Genomic DNA, 19726 nt, shown 5'->3' on the forward strand with positions numbered 1-19726 from the left:
CCTCTGCCCTGCAGAGGATGTGTCTGAAAAATCGGTCTCTGCATTATTGACATTTGACATCTTGTGATAATAGCTCCCCCTACCAGCTTCCAGAGGGCACTGAACAATAATACTGGCGAAAGAGCAATCCTCCTTGAAAACCTGCAAAATGATCCTAATAAAATCAGGAGTCTCATATAATAATAAAATAAATAGCATACATCCATCTCCCACATACAGATAAAACGCATACCTCATTTGACAGAGCTGATGTCAAATTAATTCTACTCTCTGGCTTAGAGGACCAACCTTAAAGCATCATGTCTTTTCTTATGGTGCTGCTCCGCACATTTTAGTTCTTCTGAAGCACCAGCCCATACAGTGAAAAGATGAAATAAACAAAATACATAAGTGCACAGCTGGTTTAATGTGCAGAACACAGAAACTATGGAACTCTTGATATTGCTTAATTAAAAGAGTACTGGCAGCAATGGTTTCCAATGAAGAATTTCAAATCTTAATTGAAAAATCAAATGTACTGGTGGAGAGAAGTGTTTTTCTATCATAAAAACTAATAGCATCTCCCATGCTTTACCTGGTAGGTAATGGCGCTGTTTTTTCATGGATGAGCAAAGAGAGTTTTACCTATGAATAAAAAGTTGCCATAAAGGTTTGCTAAGTATTTGTAATATTAAGTAGCATGTATGGTAGAATCCTCTTAATCAAGCACCATGAATCAATTATTATTCCCTCAGATGAAAATGGGAAGTAATTACTCTGGGAAAGGACATTGTGCTCTCTGAGATTGTTGTTACATCACAGCATTTGTAACCAGGTTTTCTCTTACGGTCATATTTTTCTCCCTGAAGTCAAAATCATTCATTGCTAATTTGTAAGGAATAATTATTTCCCTACTTATTACACATCATCTCTGAATTAAGTATGCTAAAGTGTACCTTGCAAATGCAGACAAGCATGGCATCTCTAGAGTGTTCAAAGCTACAATCAACCAAACAAAGAAAGTTGTTTTCACTGTCTTCAGGTAACACTGACTTACATTGGAATTGAATTTCTGTATGTTTGGATGGCTACAACTGGAGCTGAGGGAAAGTGAGAGACTTATCAGGTAGTTCTGGACTCCCAAAGGAATTTCAAGACTATGAGGCTAAGTTCAGATCCAGTCCCATATTTTATGCTGTTCATCCACTAGTGGAGCAACCCACCACTAGATGTGATGAGATGCTGCATTATGTATCAGAATCAGAAACTGGATCAGGGAAAGCTTAGTCTGGCAGGTCTTGCAGACTAACCTACAGGGTGCGGTGCTGAAATTTAGTTTTATCTCAGGTATTGAGAATAACTTATATTTTACTTCTTATTCAGAATTTTAGCCGTGTCTAGCTCTCACCAACCAGTATTTTTTCTCCCTGTGTTTATTGTTACAACTAGATTTATTCACCTTTTCTAATAAACTGGAAAGAAAGGTTTCTTGTATCTCATGGTGAAACCCCTAAGAGGTGCAGCTTGAGTCTCTATAAAATACATAAAATGAGAAAATAGTTAATCTCTGGATGCAGCGGCCAACCTAGTGTGAAATCTGACTCTGCAATGGCAACAATGTAATTCCATAACATTCCCACTCTTTATATAGATAAGCTTTTTAGCCACAGTTCTGTTCTAATGCTGCCAAACCAGTGGTGCTTTTATTTCTATTAATGAAACAGCTAACTTTCCAACCGAGTTTTGTTTTTCTTAATAAAAACACTGCTGCTAGGTTTTGAGCAGTAAGGTCTGGGAACCTATGCAAGAGCAGATGAAATTTCCCATTCCTGAGGAAACTCGAATAATGCTGAACTTTTGGAAGAAACTCACCCGACAAGTAGAGGCAGGAGCGAAATGAAGAAACCATATGAAGCAAAATAAGACAAATTAATGAATTAAGAGTGTAAAGTGGAAGAAAAACATTTATTTTATGTGGTTGTGAGGATGTAGGAAGCTTCTCAATGAAGCTGTGAGCAAAGTGTGGGTGGGTGGGGGGAATGCTGTGAATGCTACTTTTGCAGGTGTGCTCTGTTCCCAAAGGATACAGCTCATCTTTCTGTTATGCCTGCAAGATGCAGAATCTCATCCCCATATCAGCAGTTACTTCCTCTTGAAATACAGAATGAAATTTTTCAATAATGTAAAAAGGAAATTAATTTTGGGTCATTTCAACTCACAACCAAACAAATTGAGCCTGTAAGGAATTGGGTACCTCTAGCAGTGCACTATTTGCCTAGAATTATCCAAATAAAACAGCTCATCAAACCTTTCACTGAAATCTTATTTGTGGATGTGCAACTTGGAATAAACAGTTTTGTAAGTAGCAGAAATGATGAAACTATGTTTTTGGGGCTTTTTTTTTTAACCTCTTCTCAGGTTGTTCTACAGTATAAACAACTTAAACTTCCTTCCAGACTTTTTACGGCAGAGGCTATGAAGTAGTTAGGGCAATGCCCATACTAATTACTTCACCTCATCTTGCTGGTGGTCAGCTGATGTCAAGCATGATACAGAACAGCTGAATATTCCTCTCCAGAGAGAGCACCATGCAGCTGCTATTTCTAGTGAAATCTAGGAGCTCCTATTGTCCCTCCCTTCATCCTGTTAGAAATTCAGCAATAGTACTGGGTGATTTCAGAAGCAGTGCTTGTTTGAAAGCACACAAACAAGGTGTTTGTAGTTGTCCCAGCAGCAGGAGAAAATACTGAATGCCCACCACCTCATGCTATGTACAAAACATAGGATGTGTTCTAATGCTGAGGCTGAAGTTTTCAAAAGGAAAAAGCTCTTCAGTCTCTAAAATATAAGATTCAGCTTCCTAAGTATCTCTGTACCTCCTATGTAGTTTCAGTTGATCGGAATGAACAAAGCTTTCTTCTTCTCGACGTATGCCACTAGGTAACTGAAATACACACATAGGTTTGTTGATACAAATGAAGGTGTGTTTGAACAATACATACACTGGATAATAGTGTCATTTCTGCATCCTGCAGTGTCTGGGCATTTTCTTCTTCTTTTTTTCTTTTCTCTCAAGCTTCTTCTATAGCTTCTTGGTGTTTTGCCTTTCCTAAGTTCATCTCTGTAGCCTACAGACATTACTTAAAGACCCTTGATTTCTTTGCCATATGTGGGTACCTGTTCTATTGCGTTTTCATGCTCTTGCAAAGAACTCCTGGAAGTTTGGCTTAACGTGTGGTGCTTTAATATTAGTCTCTCTGCAGCTTGCTGTTGAAGTGACTGTTACTGCCTCCAAAGTTGAAGCAGCTTCTCACTGGAGCCGAAACTTTCTAAGGGTATAGGACAGCTTTTCTCTTTATTTTGATTTGTTCCAAGATCATCACACCCCCACAAAAAAAGAATTGTTCTTCATGTCTTTGCTCAAGCTTCATTGTATTTTAAACGTCCTGTTGTTTTGCTAGAAAACTGCAGGTGCTCTGTATCCCTGTTCCCAGAATTGCAGCTTTCTTCATCCAGCTACTAGAAACTTAACAGAAGTTGGCCTTGACAGTTGAAACTACTTTTGTTTCTTGGTGCTGGCTGTGCCTGTGATTTGTTGATTCATTCCTCTTCACAAGCATTGTATGATCTAGTGATTAAGTGAAGGTAATGACCATAGGCTTTAGCTCTGTATGTTTTACAGAGCAAGAGTTAAAAGCCTTTGAGCTTAGAAGGAGATAAACACATGTATGGGAAATTAGTAATCACAGCCTGAACCTCTGATTAATCAGCTGAGGCAAGTGTAGGGTCAGCTGTGGGAGCACAGGTGAGAGTAATTTAGCTGTGCTCCCGGAAGGGGTGGAGCTTGACCCCACCTCCTTCTAGACCTTATTTAAGGGCTGACCACCACTAAGGCAGCATCTCTTTGAGATTGCTCCCTGGTGGTGATTGCCTCAGTGTTTCCCAGTGGACTGAAGGCATTCATGTTGGTGAGTTTTTCCCTATGATTGATCTTTTGAATATCAGTTACTACCTTTGTATTATTTCATCTTACAATATCTATTACCATTTTTGTATTATTCCACATTACAAAGATGTCTGCTGCCTGAGATCAACTTCTTTCAGAGCATGTTTTTTTCTGATCTGTTATTGTGACAGTTCTTGGTTGAGGAGTGTGTTCAGGCAGCAATAAACAAGTGTGTCCTTGCTTGATCCCTTTGGGCCTGAAGGTCAAAGCCCTTCTTCAGCTCCCCTTCTCTAGAGTAGATGGATTTTCAGCTTGCTATTTGAGTTAATGTGCAAAGTGAATGTAGTATTGTCAGACAGACCTGGAGCTGAGGACCAACAAAGCAAGGTCTGTTCTGTTGACTGTGGATTTTTTGCCTGTATGCCCTGAAAGGTAAGACGAGGATTTAGCCTGAGCAGTAAATTGACAAGGACTGCTGTCAGGAGTGGCTCTTGATTTTGTACAGGAAATTATCGAAGCCAAATTTGTCCTCTGAGTTTGTGCAGTGTGAGGTAAACTTCTTTTTTCCCACTGGAGTCAAACTAAAAGGATCTCATATCGCATGTAGATGAGGTCTAATTAATTTAATTGGAAAAGCTAAGCAAGGCTGTGGTTAGGGTGAGAACAAGAGACCTGCATGGATGAGTCTGGAAACATGCACACTTCATGGTTAAAGATGATGCATTCCTTTAGGGAAGGCATCCAATGCTAATTTATTGTATGAGTGGCAGAGCAAGAGGGCACCAAGTTCTCTTACTTTGACTTTGGATGGTACAATATAGTAGCTGGATACATCCTAGAAACTTATAATTAAAGGTCTCTGCAGAATATATGAAGGTTCTGCTTGAGCTTCCTGCATAATTCTCAGTGAAAGAAGAGAAAAATTCCTTTGAAAGTACAAGAAGTGATGAATCTATCCTCTCTGTGTGTTAGAGCTCCAGCAGAGCTGCCGAGACCTGACATCACTGAAGGGATGTAATACTTGAAGTACAGCATGATCAAATAAAATATGCAGAAACCAAGCACAGCCTTAGGCTCATTTCATTTTAAACAAACAAATAAAAAACTTTAAGGGCTGATTGGGAAGCTGGAAATGGCATAAGGAAAACTGCAGAGAGGAACGAAAGGAGGCCTTTGCTAAAGGATTCCTTGCTGTTCAGAAGTAACCTCTTAGGCAACAACAGGTCACAGGTATTGCTTGACCCAAGCTTATGGATCATCCTCAGTAGTGGACTCTGTTTTTGAGGCTGCAGAGCATCAGAGCCATCTGCTTAAGCCATGCTTTTTGAAATCTACCTGTATGTGTGAACCTGGGTGCAAGTGAAGAAGCTTTGCTGCAGTTGTTAGAGCTGCTCGAGCACAGAGTTGTTTGCAGCTGGCAGAACTGTCTTAGTATTCCAGGAGCAGAAACTTCCCAATTATGTTATTTTTTTGTGTGCTGGTTGAGGTTTCCCATCTTGGTGTAGTAGGATGTACAGCTGGGAGCAGCAGAGCTTTGTTCCAATCAATTTCTACTTGGTCTTCTTTCTACCACATTGCCATTAAAAGACTTTCATCAACCCTTCAGTAGGCTACTTAGTGCTGTCAGTGTGCTTCTGTTTTTTTCCCAGTTGTGTGGGTATTTTTGGTTGGGTTGGTTGGTTTAATGTTTTTTGGTGGTATTTTTTGCATCTTGGAGATGTGTATATATATATATATATATTTTTTTTTTTCCCAAAGAATCAGCACTGGGTACAGTTTGTTCAGCCCTGGAGTTGGAAAGCAAGTGAAAACACTTCACAGGGATACAGAGGATAAAGAAATTTGTTTCCAAGTTGTTCACTTAACCTGCTTCTGTTTTGTCCTTTGCCATCTACCTGGGTAGCATCGCATTCTGTTCCCATTCAGAGATTTCTTCTGAAGTGCGGAAACAGGCATCAGCCTTGTGAAGCTGAGGGGAAAAAACAGAAGAGGATAAGCTGCAGAGAATTGCTACAGTCCCCACTGAAGGTCACTGGCTTTCAGGATTTTATGAGTTATCAGTTGAAGACTGACTTAGCAGTCAGTGTCCTGTCTTAAGGCAGGTGACTGTTAGACTCCAAACTTTTGTGATTAAAACATGTAAGAAATTCTAAAACATGGGGGTTTTTTTTGTTGTTTTTTTTTTTTTGGTACCAAACAACTTCAAAACTGCTTGGCATTTTAAAAATCCAGTGCTGCTAATTCTCTTTCACCAAGGAAAACAGCAGCATTTCATACTTTGTAGACAATGGGAGTTTTATCACTGATGTGTTAAAAGTGTAGTTATGACAAAGCTAAGCTGTTTTGAAAATCCCTCCTTGAGCTCCTGAACTTTAATCTCCTGGTCTTGCAAGTAATGCCTTGTATATCCCTCCAGCCATTCTCTTTCTTTAAAAGATGTGATCCTTTTGAGTAAGCTTGTGCCTCAAATGTGAAGTGGGGAGGAACAGATTGAGAAGTCACCCTTTCATTTTTTCACTGTATTGTCATAGTAACAACAATCTGCCCTTTGTGTAGTCAGTAATGATCGCCATGTGCTTAGCTTTACTTTACAGAGAAGGATGTCACTTTTCTTTTTTTAATCTGGAAGGATTACAAGGCATGAGAATGAATCATGGTGACTTGAAAAACTATAAGTGCAGTTTTGTGCATGGTACCTTTTCTGGTTTGTATATTGTACCAATGGTAGGGAAAAAAAAGTGTAATTACTGCCATAAAGCATGAACTTCCAATCCCTTGAGAAACACAGAAACTGATGGTAGATTTTTAGTGGATGCTGTGATTTTTAAGAGTAGTAACACAGAAGACTTGAAGCCATGGTAACCCTCACTCTTCAGAGATGCTGTAAAGTAAAGCATCTTGTGGTGGATTGGTGACAACAGGGCTTGTTCTGTAAAAGTTACAGCTTCAGCTGAAATAATCATTCTGTTGCACAAGCCAATGCATCAGCCTTTATGTGTGGCCCAGTAAAGGCAAACCCCACTTTGAACAGGAGTATACGGTTACACCTCTGAAGTGGTCACAGATTACAGCTCTCTGATACTGAGAGATACATCTCTCGCAGCTGATCCACAGCTGATGACCTGCAGGTTGTTTCTTTTCTTTACCAGGCCATAAGAGTCCTCATGCAGAGCTCTGAAGGTTAGTGCCATCAGCTTTCAGACAAACCAAGAGAATGGAGGATATGTGCAGTGACACTGGAGCTTCCCTGCTGAGAAGCTCTTGTGGTGTGAAAGGCTGTATGGTTATCTGGCGTTAGCTACCTGTCTGCATGTGCCCAGGAGAATCACCTGTACTGCCACAGTGCTGCCCTTCTGTAAAGCTGCCGTCACAGAGATCAGCCTACTGACATACTAACTATGTCTTGCAGAGGAAGGTGCTCTTCCAGGAGATGTATCAGTGCAAATCTGAAGTCCAGCAGTGAGTTCCCCTGTAGACTTAGTGTATTGTGTGGCTTTTTGCCGCTTGCTTTGCTCAGGATTGTATCCTGGCTCTGCTGAAACAGGTCAGGCTTTCAACTAGGGAGGTTGGTAGGAGAGATTCTGTCTCAGTGTGATAAAAATTTACTGTGGTCCTGATTTTGCCTGGAGCTTCTAGGTGCTAACACAATAGTAATATCTGTAATAATTAGTCATTACAGACAGAACAGCAAAGTTGTTCCAACAGGACTCTACACGAAATTCTTTCTGACATCTATTTGACCAGGTTTATAGACCTCTCCCTAATGCCAAGCTTTTTTTTACAGCCTGATGCACTGGGTTCTGCTGGATTTGAGCAGACATTAGTAGTGGGACTATGAGTCTATGCTGAGGTTTCACAGATGCTCTTTAGTAGCCTGAGGGGATGCAGTCGATGTGGTGTCACTACCTTGGGAAAGGTGGCTCTTAGTTTTCCAACAGCATTCAAATGAATCTGAGTGATATTAGTGTTTTTTTTGACACTTTTTTTTTCCTGGCAGCAGATGGTGGTGAATGGAAAAAATGCAGTTATTTCAGATGTGAAGGCTTACGTCAGTCTGAAGCTACAATGCTAGTACAGAAAAACATCAGTAGTTTTAAAACTCAGAAATTACTGCTTAGTCTTACTGTGTTGTTTTCTTTTTTTGTAGATATACCGAAATTGCTAGAAATGTGAACTAACCTCTGAGGCTTTTCCAAACCGATAGTGGTGGTCAGCTTCTGACTGGTGATCCAGTGACTGAAGAGTTTCAAGCTTTAAACTTACAGGATTATTTTATCTTTTATTTTTTTGGCCTTTTGTTGCTTATTAAGGTGCATATTTTACTGTGCAGACAATCTGTATTTGTGTGCTGTTGTCATGGTTGCATAGGTATGGACTTTCCCACTCTCCAAGACTGAGAAGAAAGCTAACAGCACTTTACTGAGCACGTATAGTCACAAAGGAACACGACTGCTAACACGGTGGGATCCTATTCTTCCTTTTTTGTTCTCATCCTGAGCCCCTTTTCCTCAGTTTCTGCATGCGTCTGTGTTGCACACTCCCTGTGGGGAGTTCCTAATCTATTTAGTGCTGACCTAAGTGTTGATACCAGTTAGAGTGTTATCACTTAGATAAACAGCAGAGGCAGATCATTACAGAGCTGTTGGCAATCCACCTTTCATCTCCTTCTTCCATTTCATTATAAAACCATATGTGACCTTCCCAGCTTTGTTTTCCCTTCACCATTTCTCACCAATCTTTTTTTTCTTCTTTATGTCCTTGAATCTCTAGTTCTTTATATCTTCCTCTGCTGCTTCCTAAGCTCTTCTAGTGAATCTTCTTTCATTACATTCATGTGTGCTTTTATGGGTAAGACTGGGTCAGGAAGCACAGGCTAGGTCAGTGTAAGAGAGGTTTAGAGGATGATTGAGGTGCTGTGAAAGACCTAGGATGACCCTCTAGAGCTGCAGATGCCTCTTCTGTACCTGTGATTTCAGATCTCAAGGCAATCTGAGTCAGTGAACCTGCTCCATTACCATCAGTGGTGACAGCGGTTGAAACTGTGTGGTGAGTCACTTCATGTGGACTGTTTTGGCATTTTGTTTTGGTGCTTGGTAGTAAAATAAGCATGTGCTTAGCAGGACCCAGCGAATTTGTAATGTTCTGTTACCCACGTTGTCATGGATAAGGAAGGCAGTAGAGGTGGACCAACAAGGATGTAATATATAGTAAGGGCACTGATGCTTCCAGTGAGCTGTTGCTGTGGAAATGCTGAGTCGTGGTTTGAAGCAGTGATTGGCCAGCTGGTGGGAAGGCAGGGGCAACCCAGGGGAGCTCAGGAGCATGCAGTGCAACTGAGTGACCAAGTGGGATGGAGCCAGGATCCACCCCTTCCAAGACCTCATTTAAAGGCTGGCAGTGGAAGCAAGGATATCTCTGTACCTGAGTCTTTCTGAAGGTAGGCAAGTTCTTTCCTTTGTTTCTGTGCCTTGCTTGCTGCAGCCTAGGACCTTGCTACTCTGGTAATGGTGCACCTCCATTGTGTTACAGCTGTGTATGACTTTTGGAGGCTAAGGCAGCTGCCCTGGCGTCACTAGCCAGAAAGGCATTAAATGGCATCTGAAACAATGATAGGAAACAGCCAGACTTGTGGTCGAGTGGATGGGAAGAGCAAAGAACTCCGCCCTTTAGTTTTTGCATCCGAATGGCTCGTGCCGTCATTCGCATAGGGGGAGACGCAACTGGTTTCTAGAAGTTTCCCGGCCCCTCCCAGCCCGCGGCAGGTGCCGGCCCTTTGTGATGCATCAAAGGGGAGGTCGGTGGCTCTCGTGCCCCAGACGGTCGTTTCTTGTGCTCCCAGAAGCTGGAGGGTACGAGTCTGCCTTTTCTAATGCAAACGGCATCTTTTACGGTATTCTCACCTTTGCTATGTTAGCTGTGCTCTGCTTTCTTTGGACTGGCAAAACTATGGAAGAAGTGAAATAGTATTTTTTTTTACTCTTTGTTTAATCTTAGGCAGGTTAGAGTGACTGTAGTGAATGTGTAGGTATGTTTGTATCTGTAGTCTCAGTGCTGTGTTCGGCTGGCTCTGTTAAGCCATAGAAAATCCTCATAGGCTTCAGACCTTGAAGGTCTAAAACCTCCATTTTTACCAAGCATTCAAGCCTGATCTGCAGTTTAACTATGCAAAGCTGTGAAGAGCCATAGAAAAGAAACTCCGGGTGTTTCAGATTTCTTTTCTCCAGAAACTTACCCCTTTTCCTATTGATCTGAAAGGGAGAACTTTTCTTGTGTTGCGTGAGTGCATTTGTTTTTGTGAAGCTGAAAGCTGAGCTACTCTGCCTATGGAAACCTGTAGAATAGGTGAAAAAATGTTTGTTAGTGAAAGGTGAAAGAAAATAACGATGTTTACCAAGTGTAGATGCTCGGGAGGAGAGAGAAGTACTTCGAAATGAAGGGTCAAAATAGTACATTTTAAGCTTCTTTGACTATTTTCATTTCTTCTGGCTTTTAACCCCTAGCTGTGCTTATCAGCTAAATTTAATTTGAGCTTGCAAGCACAGACAAACGCTATATTTTAAACCTGTATTACTTGGTAGCTGATTTTATAGTCACATGGAGAGTGTTGTCTGGCAGTTAGCAGCATAACGGAGCTCACAGCACCTTCAGAAATATGTTTTGAAACTGAAACTTGTTCTGCATTTGAGCCACCTGCACTGCTTCAAAGAGACCCTCATTGTGGCTTATACCCCACCGTATTTACTGTGACTGTTTCAGTCACAATGGGCCTGTTCTCGCCCCATTGTTTCCACATGCTCCAGGAACGAGAGGGAGTTGCTGGGAAAGGAGAGCAATTCAGGGTTCTTTGCTTTAGTGTCATTGCTTTGTTACACGTTCTGATGTTTGTTACGTGAGGTGGAAGGAGCCTGACTTGATTTCAGTGTCCTTCTGTGATGCTGCCTGTTTTGGGCACGCTGCTTTTGGCTTCTTGCTGTTGCTTCCCACACCCTCATAACACTGTGTGAAGTGCTTTGCCAGACAGGCAAGTTTGTGTTTTGTTTCATGGAACTTGAATGAAGCTGAAGGAAGACTATAAAAAAGAAGGCATAGCTTAGAAGGAGGCAGAGATGCACACTTGTTTCTTGTGGGTTTGTTTCTTGAGAGACACCTGTGTGGGTTCTCTGATGCCTATTCGGGGAGCACTAATGGTACAGTCTTTCCTTAGCCAGTGTCCTAAACTCTCTTTGCCACCAATTCCTGCAAAAAGCATAGACTTTTTGAGGACTTCTGTTTCTGGCCAAATGCAGTCAAGATTGTCTAATGAGCCTGTAATTAGCAAAAGAAGACAGAAAAGTACACTCACAACATATAACTGGGATATCAAGCTACAAGGCAAACCTCTAGTAAACATGATCATATGAGGTAAGGAGGTAGATTGCCAGAGGGTGTGGGAGGAGAGGGGGTGAGATGGTTATTATCCAAGCAGTGTGTGTGGATGCCTCATTAGTGTGTGGGAAACTCTTAAAATTCAGCTTTTATCAGGGAATGAAATTGGTTATTAGAAGAAGACTGTGATTCTGAAACTGCTTTGCTCCCTCTTGTGTCCCGTGGTATGACTAAGGGGCCTTGCCAATAGAGAGAAAAATTGAGAGCTGGACTCTCAGTTATTAAAAGCTCCCTGTGGCTGTCAGCACTTCAGGGTTCTGATGCCAGCGAGGCTTCCAAATTGATTTAGAATCAAATGAAATAGTGGGGAGGGAGAGGAGGAGGCATAAATATTTTTCCCTTGCTAATTTATTTCCCCTTTTCAAGCATGAGCTAATGCAGTGGAGAGCAATGCAGCTAAAGTGAGTGCATTCACGGGGAGCTTCGTGCTGTGTTGCTCAGAGTTTGGGTGGAAATTGCTCATTGGACTGTTAGGTCAGCCTGTTCTTTCCTCCTCCTGAAGGCTCTGGAAACTCACAAAGTGGAGTAATGAATACAATTTCAGTCAGCTGTGCATGTAGTAAAGGCTGCATTCACTATTGTGACTGTGAGTTAGGGCCTACAGTTGGAAAAGCAAAGGCTGTATGGGGGGGGGGGGGAGGGACTAAGTAAAATGATGGATATCTATCTATACTGGTGAGGCTTTCAGCATTACTGATAGCCCTCTCTACCAGTTGCTTCTTTAAGAAGTGAGAAGGCTCTTCATAGTTAGGTGCACCACTGGGTAAGGCCTCACTCTATACTCTTTTTACTTCAGAGACCCTTTCTGTGCTGCATCTTCTTTCTTTTAGATGTAGTAATGCAGTTATAGTTGTGAAGTTCCTCGTATTTTCCTGTGATGCTCTACTCCTGCAGAGACTTCTTCATGGCCTGCATGTTCTAAATGAAACTCATTTTGATGCATCTTCCATCTGCTTAAGTGTTGCCCATAAATAACAACATATTACAAAATTGCCTTCTTGTCAACACGCAGATTGTTTATGTGTCATTTCCTCTATCCTTTGTGTTGCTGTAACTTCAGAAGGAAGGAGGATTTATTGGTATAGCAACATTTGGGAATGAAACCAAATCCTACGGGGGTATGAAATAAATATAGTCACTTTTCGGTACTACATTTTTATTTACTTTTTACAAAATATCTTCTTTCTTTGACGGCTTTGTATGTCGCCATGTGGCATCCACTCATTTTGCAGTATCATCTGTTATTTAGGATCTTGCATTTCCAGAGTATGTTTGCAAGCTGTGTGTAGAACTGTGAACCACTATTTTTGACTGAGAGCTAATCTTTAATTTCCACTTACTATAAACTAATCTTGAATGCCGTTGAGTGTCATAGAGAAGGAAGGGCTTTATCACTTTAAAGTGCAGGTGAGAGATTGGTCAAAAGCTGTGTTAGAAGACTGAGGGGCTGAATTGCTCTAGTGATTAAGTGCTTTTGTTCACAAAGAGGTTTCAAGTAGATGTGATGCGCAGCATAGGGACACGCCATTGGGTGTAGTAAAGTTGAAGACCTGAGTTTGTGAGACTTGCCCCTTAGGCATGCAGTAGCAGGGCTGCCCTTGATGCAGGATGATCTTTCTCTACATGTTTATTTCATAACATACCTTTTTTGTTTCTTAATGAGGGTAAGGATGTATGTGCTAGAGCTCATTCCACACCTCCAAATGCTCTTCCAAGACCATTTAATTAGGAAGTGAAATACTTACCTTTTGCCATCCTTATGTACAAGGGCATCATCTTCCCATTCTACAGAATGTGATTATGGTAAACAGGCCAGGCATCTACTTTTTGGAGGAAGGACCTCATCTGAATGATGAATGCTTCTGTGCTCAGACTTCTCACTTGAAACTGGAGAGATTTAATGATGATGCAAGGGCAAAAGCTGCTGTGTGAGATATGCTGCTGTTTCCATGTAGTCGTGAGTCATCTTTGAGATGTACTGCTAGCAGTTTGATCATACATATGAGAAATTCCCAGATTCTGCTGCTGTAACTTTTTCTGAGGAGGCTTTAGAATGCATGTTTGCCTTCAGGTCTAGTTGACTTTTCTTTGAAGAACTGACAGCACAAACGGTTGAGGTGTTTGTTTTTTATTTTGAAATTATTTTCCTGATGTTTATTGAGCTGTTTTGGCTTTAGTACTGCTACACTTTGCAGTTACTTCTGAGAATGTGTCCGATACTGGCTTAACTCTTTTTTTCCTGTTCAGATCTGTGGTAGACCTCCCAGAAAATCCCACTCTTTATTTCCTTTCCCTTGAGTCAGAGCTCACTTATACAAACATATACATAGATTTTTCTTGCATGCATGACTTAGTTTCTTCAAGGAGAGTTGATATTTGAGAGAAGGATAGAAAGATTTGGGTTGTTAAAAAGATCGGGCTCTGCAGAGCACAGGGACTGAAGGTGCAATTTGGCTTCTGCTGTGTAGGATGGGCATGTGTCCTGTGTAGGAACCACAGGTCTCATGCAGAGTTTGCAGTGACCCAGAGAGCATAGGAGGTCTAGCCGAAGACATGTGAAGGAAGAGCAAGCAGAATTACTTTGGGGAGTTTTGACTAGCTGTATTTATTTCTAATGAAGTGTTGATTGGTCTTTTGATTTGTTTGCACTTCAAAGATCACTTTCTGGAGTGTTTGTTGTTAAAAGCATAACATAAACATTCATTTGTGGGACACTTAAGATGTCTCCGTTTTTGTACCTGTCCAAATGTGTTCAATGAAATTAGGTTTTTTAACTGAACTTATGCTGGCCAGAAAGTAAGGAGGTATTGTAATTGTAAGAGGTAAAACCTTGATGTACAAATGTTTATTAACATTACAGAAAATACTGTGCTTGTAGGAAGAGTTGATTCCCTCCCAAAACTCGATCTCTAGAGGTCCCTTCCAACCCCTACAATTCTGTGATTCTATATGTGGTTTTCTTCCTGCATGCAAAGAATAAGGTATGTGTTATGTAATCTGAACAACCATGAGAAAAAGGAACATGGATATGCTTTCCTAATCAAATGATGAATAATTATAAAGCTTTCTGACTATGGATGAATTTGCCTTGATTACTTCTTGCTTTCTACGTGTTCTCATTGGGTATGATTTCATGATAATGTTTTGTTTGTTTGTCTTTATAGAGAATCCCTGTCTCAGCCTGAGCTCAGAGAGCACTTGCAGAACTGTTTCCTGTTGATTGTGCTTTTTGGAATCCGTTTTTATACATCTTCAACTGTGCACTGTCTTTATCTTGCTCTGAAGGTAAGATGGTAATTTTCCAGTCATTGCATTCGTTGTTTCTTAGAGGAATGCTGAACTCTAATTGAATTAGTTTAATTCTGTAGCTGAGATCCAGTCATAGATGGGATCAGGCTGGAATTGGTAAGAATGCTTGTCCTGAATATTTGGCTGTGTAAATTTGTTTTCTTTTCTGGTGTGAAACTGCAGTCTCTGGGCAGCAGCAGCAGTTGTACATGATCTTCCATGACTGGGTATTCCAACCTGCGTTTTCAGAAAGTGAGAGGTGTATTGTTAAAGATCCAGCAGAACTTGCTGGTTGCTAAATGTGATAAAGATGTAAATGTAATGTCTGGAGCTACTGACTTGCTGCTAGCCTTTTCATGCCACAAAGTGGTAATGGTACTAAGGCTGAAAATTGTAAGATCTGTAATTCTGTTGTATTTCTGAAATACAGCTTGGTTATTGAGTGTGAAAGGGTGGTATAGTTATGTGCTACTTGGATATTTGTAATTCATGTGTCAGTACAGCAATGTTGCCAGCTCTGAACCTTTAGTAATTTTTGGTACTGGTAATAGTATATTTGCTAACAAGTCTCTGCCAATGGTTTGTTTAATTTTCTGCAGTTCTTTATGCTCTGTCAGGTGTTTGACTATACAGGAAGTAGTGGTATTAGTTCAGAGCCCTATCTTGTGCTACTCCTGAAGCAGCACCCTTTCTGATGCAAGACAATAGCCACATAGATTAATGTGGTTGTTCTCAGCTATTTCCTTAAGCAGAGGTATTTTCCACAAGCCATTGGTCTGTGCTTCACTTCTTGTGTTATGTCTGTTGATGGATGGTCAGGACTTGGTGCTTTGGTTCTTTCATGATAACGAAGAACAACAAAATTGCACTCTTCCAGTGTTGGGATGGAGGCAGAGACAGCATTCTCTGAGGTCCTATTCAAGTATGTTTTACTTTCAACTATGAAACCTATGCTGCCTGGAAAAGCGGAGGCATCCCTAGTGCAGCAACCAACAACTTTGAGTATGCAATTTTGTTAAACTGCTGTTGTTCAAACTTTGACCTTTCTGGTTCTTTAAACTGTGTCTATTTTGGAGAAGGTTAGATAAATGAGAGGTCTCCTAATATATGCTTAGACACAGATCTCAGTGGGATGCGGCTCTCACTGTTTCATAGTGTGAAATGTGTAACATAGGTAGACTGGTGCATTCAGTAAAGCCACTGCTTTATTGATCTTTGTAGTCCAGGACTTCTATGCTATATGTTACAGGCTGAACCTGGTGCTTGGTAGCAGATTCTCTCCTATCTCTGTAAGCCCTGTTGTTTTCCTGCTAAGTGGAGTTATAGTTTGATATGATACAGTGACTTAATGTGTAGCATTTTCTTATCGGTGTTCTAGACTGTTTTACGAGAGAAGTCTGCGTCATTTTGGTTCTATATACGTACTTACATGTACTATTACTAATATCCCTTTATTTACTGTTTTATATTTTTCATTTTCTGTCCCCCATCCCAATGAGGGGGAGTGAGCAAGTGGTGTGCTTGACTGTCTGTTGGATTAAGTCATGAGTTATTGTGCAAAAAAACTAAGATCTAACAAACAGGCTGGTAGACAGAGTCGTCATGATGTGTGTTGTTGCTGCCCTTTTTGAAGTCTTAGTAATGTGAAGTACAAGGAATTTCTCTGCTCCTACTTCCTGGCAGCTAAGGAGATATGTCTGCTTTCTCTTACTGTTCTCTATCAGTGCAGAAGTTAAATCTTGTAGAAATACTTTGATAAAATGCAGTGCAGAGGATCAGGAGCCAAGACTGGATGTATTTAGTACAAAGTGAATGTGAGTGAAACTAGTTTCCTTTGTTGCATCAACTTTAGAGAACTGAACAATTGACTTCAGAAAGCCATTGCTGTTGTCTTTTGACTCTTTAGAAATGGCTTCGGGAGACATTATCATTCAAGCATTTGATAGAGGTCTGATCTCTGCTTATGGACTACTGATGCATAACACAACTGATATGTATTAAAACACGAGATGAATTTTCTGCTCAGCCACTCTCCAGTTTATTGTAGTAGAAAACTGTACTTGGTGTTACATTGTTTCTTTTGTTGCACGTTGTTACATTTCCAGTGTTTGAATTAAGGTTACAAATTTCTAGGGTTTAGGTATGACAGCACAACCTTGGAATTATTTTAAGATAGTATGGCAAGTAATAGAGGTCCCATATTTATATTGGGTAATAAAAAAAAGCCTATAACATTTAATATGGACACAGAAATATTATTATGACTTTGCAAATCCTTGCAGGGTAAGAATTTCCTTGCAAGGCTTTCTGTCCAAAAGCAACATTTAGCAGTAGTGATGTCCTCTCTGAGGTTCAATATGCCACTGCAGTTTTGTCTTAAGTGATGGTAATGGATGGAAATTATTTAAAACAAAAAATTATTGTTGGCTTACTTTCAATAATGTAGGAAGCTGTTAATAACTGTGACTGCTTGAATAATTTATAAGATGCATTTCAGTGTTTTTTTTTCACACTAGTTATTTGATCATTTCCCTTGATTATTGTTGTTTATAATTACAGTGGTGCCAAGAGGATCAAATTAAGATGAGGGTCTCTTACTCTTTATGCCAAGTAAATAGATGTTTTTCATTGCTGGGCAAGCTTCGATCTGAGCTGCTATGATAGGGGAAAGACGATAAGCAGTTGGATCAGGGACACTGCAAAGTCTCTGACAGAGATAACTCTCATCTTTTAGAGTCTTTCTTTAGCCCATTGTCTGTTGGGCCACATTTATCTAACTACTTCTGTTCTTTTCACATGTGATGTGACATATCTGCTTCTGCTTCATTCACACCTGCTGCTCAGCAAGGAAGGGGAGCTCAGATGTGTCTCAGTCCTTAGTACTGGAATGATGGATTAGAGATTTGTCTTTAATACCAAGAATGATAGTATTTAATGATACTGGTAGGTCTAAAAAGAGAACGTTTCTTGCAAATAAGAGTGAGCATGAATCTGTGAAGGCTAGGATGTGAGGATATTTTAACACCTTTTCCTGAAGCACTTAGCCTTTGGCAGGACTTCACCTTGAATCTGGGATTGAAGAGCTTTGGTATGGGAAGTGGTTCTTAGGCTGAATGTGGCACAACTGAGTGAGGTTTCAGATTCATGTAGGGACTTTCTACAGCCCTGACAAGAGCAACTGTTGAAACTGTATAATTACACTTCTGTGCTTTTATTTTACTCACTGTAGTTTGTTATCTTGATGAAATTTATGTACGATGTTTGCGATTGGAGTTTGTGAATTAGATAAATTATGCAATTGCTAGTGTTGTTTGATAGGGCATCTTCTCAGTTACAAGTGACTATTTTTTTTCCTATGTAGTCACCACCATTAGCTATGCATTTTCACCAGCAGTTATCAAGAACTTGGGGCTGTGCTTGTAAAAATAAAAGAAATCTGCATGTTGGAGGTGACCTGCTGTTGCTGAAGCACACCATCTAAAATGTAACTATGAGACACTTCACTTAATACTTGGAAAATTAACCTTTAAACTTTTTTCATCTAAGATCGTTCAGCAAAGAAAGAAAGGTACTCTAAGATTCACTTGACCTCCTAGTTGTTTTCAAAGTTTCTTCTGAAATTAAATCACACCAAAAAAGCTTCTTAAGGATGAATTTTGAAGGCCAAGCACTCAATTTCCATGACCTGAGAAAGATGCACTTTTTTTGTGCATGTTTCATTGGATATGCCAAGTTGCAAGGGGCCTACAAAGATTGAATCCAACTCCTGACTCTTTGCAGGTCTACCTAAGAATTAAACTTGCAGGTTTGGTGTCATGACCTCTGCCCAGGAGAGTCTGTTTCAGTGCCCAATTAACCTTTGCTGAGTAATCTTCCTCTCATCCATCTGACCCAGGTTTGCGCTCTTCCCTTCCCTCCCCCTTATGAGAGAGCTGTAGGCTGTGGTGAGGTCTCTTCTTAGTCTCCTCTGGGTCAAACAAACCAATGAACTTCATATGACTTGTCCTCTAGGTCTTTGCAAGAATCTGAGTCACAGAGAATTGTAGGGGTTGGAAATGTTTTCAGGAGATCATTCAGTCCAACCCTGCTGCTTAAACAGGTTCCCTACAATAGGATGCGTAGGTGGGTGTCCAGATGTGTCTTGAGTATCTCCATAGAACAAGACTCCACAACCTCTCTGGACAACCTGTCCCTGTGCTCTGTCCCTCTTATGGTAAAGTTCTTCCATGTGTTTATATGGAACTTCCTATGTTCAGGTTTTTAGCCATTGCTCCTTGTCCTGTTACGATGCACCACTGAGAAGAGCCTGGCCTCATCCATTTGCCTCCCATTCCTTTTAGATAAATCTTAAACATTAATTGGTTGCCCTCTCAGTTGTTTTTTCCTCAGGCTGAACAGACCCGGGTTACTCAGCCTTTCCCTGTATGGGAGATGTTCCAGGCCCTTTAGTCCTGTGTGTTCCTCTGCTGGACTCCTTCTAGAAGATCTGTGGGTTTTTTGGTTTTTTGTTGTTGTTGGTTTTTTTGGTTTTTTTTTTTTTCCTTTCAAACTGGGGAGTCCAGAACTGGACATAATATTCTAAATGTGGCCTCATGAGGGCAGAGTAGAGAGGGAGAGTCACCTCCCTTGACCTGCTGGCAGTGTTTCTTTTTTTTTCTCTTAAATGCACCCCAAGATACCAGTGGCCTTCTTGGCCACAAGGGCACACTGACTCATGGCCCACCAGTTGTCCTCCTGGATCATCCTTTTTACCCTTTTTGAAGAATAAAGTGACACTGTATTCTCCAGTCTCCAGGTACTTTTCTTGTTTGTCAAGGCCTTTCAAAGATGATAGCAGTTCAATAATCACCTCTACCAGCTCTCTTAGCACACACGGGCGCTTCTTGTTGGGGTTCATGGATCTATATCCATTTATTTTATTTTATTTTTTTTTGGCTAGATGTTCTCTGACTAAATTCTCCTTGACCAACAGGAAGTCTTCCTTTCCCAAGGCTGTCTCTCTTACCTCCAGGATCTGGGATTCTTATGCTTGGGATTCTTGAGGGCTTGTTACATTAATGACCAAAGCAGAGAAGGCATTCAGTGAGC

The 19726-nt window shown here is 40.7% G+C and overlaps 1 long non-coding RNA gene across 2 annotated transcripts in view; it reads left to right on the forward strand.

Annotated features, from left to right (window-relative positions):
• The first annotated feature begins 14519 nt into the window (after window positions 1-14519).
• Window positions 14520-19726, forward strand: part of LOC107313379 (uncharacterized) — a 519257-nt gene continuing 514050 nt past the window's right edge. For both annotated transcript variants that reach the window (XR_004307159.2, XR_004307160.2), the window contains exon 1: window positions 14520-14635. This is a non-coding gene — a long non-coding RNA (uncharacterized LOC107313379). The remainder of the gene's footprint in view (window positions 14636-19726) is intronic.

Source organism: Coturnix japonica, chromosome 4 (assembly GCF_054131305.1).
Source record: "Coturnix japonica strain WE chromosome 4, WE-NBRP24, whole genome shotgun sequence".
NCBI lineage: Eukaryota > Metazoa > Chordata > Aves > Galliformes > Phasianidae > Coturnix > Coturnix japonica.